The sequence below is a fragment of the Myotis davidii genome, unplaced genomic scaffold, assembly GCF_000327345.1.
Source record: "Myotis davidii unplaced genomic scaffold, ASM32734v1 scaffold552, whole genome shotgun sequence".
In the NCBI taxonomy this organism is placed as follows: Eukaryota; Metazoa; Chordata; class Mammalia; order Chiroptera; family Vespertilionidae; genus Myotis; species Myotis davidii.
Window position 1 is genome coordinate 363771 of NW_006283439.1, and position 669 is coordinate 364439.

Consider the following 669-nt stretch of genomic DNA (forward strand, 5'->3'; position numbering starts at 1 on the left):
CAACTAAAGTCTGATTTTGTTTCACGTGGACAATAAGACACCGCGGATCTCACTCCCAGGGCGCCCTGCCTGCAGGAGCAGCGAGTCTACGGGGAAAAGTCGATGGGTTTTGATGGGAACTTTAGCGAGTGTTTCCTGGCCCCGCTTTTCATGGAGAAACTTCGTCACGATCATCGCGGGCCAGGGCAGGGGTCAGTGGGTTTCTCTGCTCCTGGGTTTTGGTAATTTCTATCGTCCTCCCCTCCCGGCAGCTGCCTGCGTTTTATTTATCTGCTTTTTAAAGCTGTAAAACCACGTGGAATCGAGAAACCAAAGAGACAAGCTTCTGCCAAAGGGAGAATCACACAGGGTGTCCCCCCAGACGCAGACACACACTTGGAATAATTACAGAGGCAGAGTTTCATCAAAGCACATCTCACCCAGCCCATCCATGGCGCTCTCATCACTTATGTTTCCATCTCCCTCTCCCCTCCTTTCCTCCCTGAGATCAATAAAAATATATTAAAAAATACACTTCACCGTCAATGTCGAGCTGCCTGCTGGTCAAGTGTGTACACATCTTGGGGGGACAGCCTGCGTGTGTGTTTTCCTGGGAACAGAAGCCCCTGCTCCCCGTGTGCGATGGGAAATGCCGCTTGTCAGGAGCGGCTGTGCCTGAGGGGCGGGGCC

The 669-nt window shown here is 52.5% G+C and overlaps 1 protein-coding gene across 1 annotated transcript in view; it reads right to left on the reverse strand.

Moving 5' to 3' along the window:
- Positions 1–669, reverse strand: part of GRIK1 (glutamate ionotropic receptor kainate type subunit 1) — a 74444-nt gene that overhangs the window by 20634 nt on the left and 53141 nt on the right. The gene's annotated exons all lie outside the window — the stretch shown is intronic.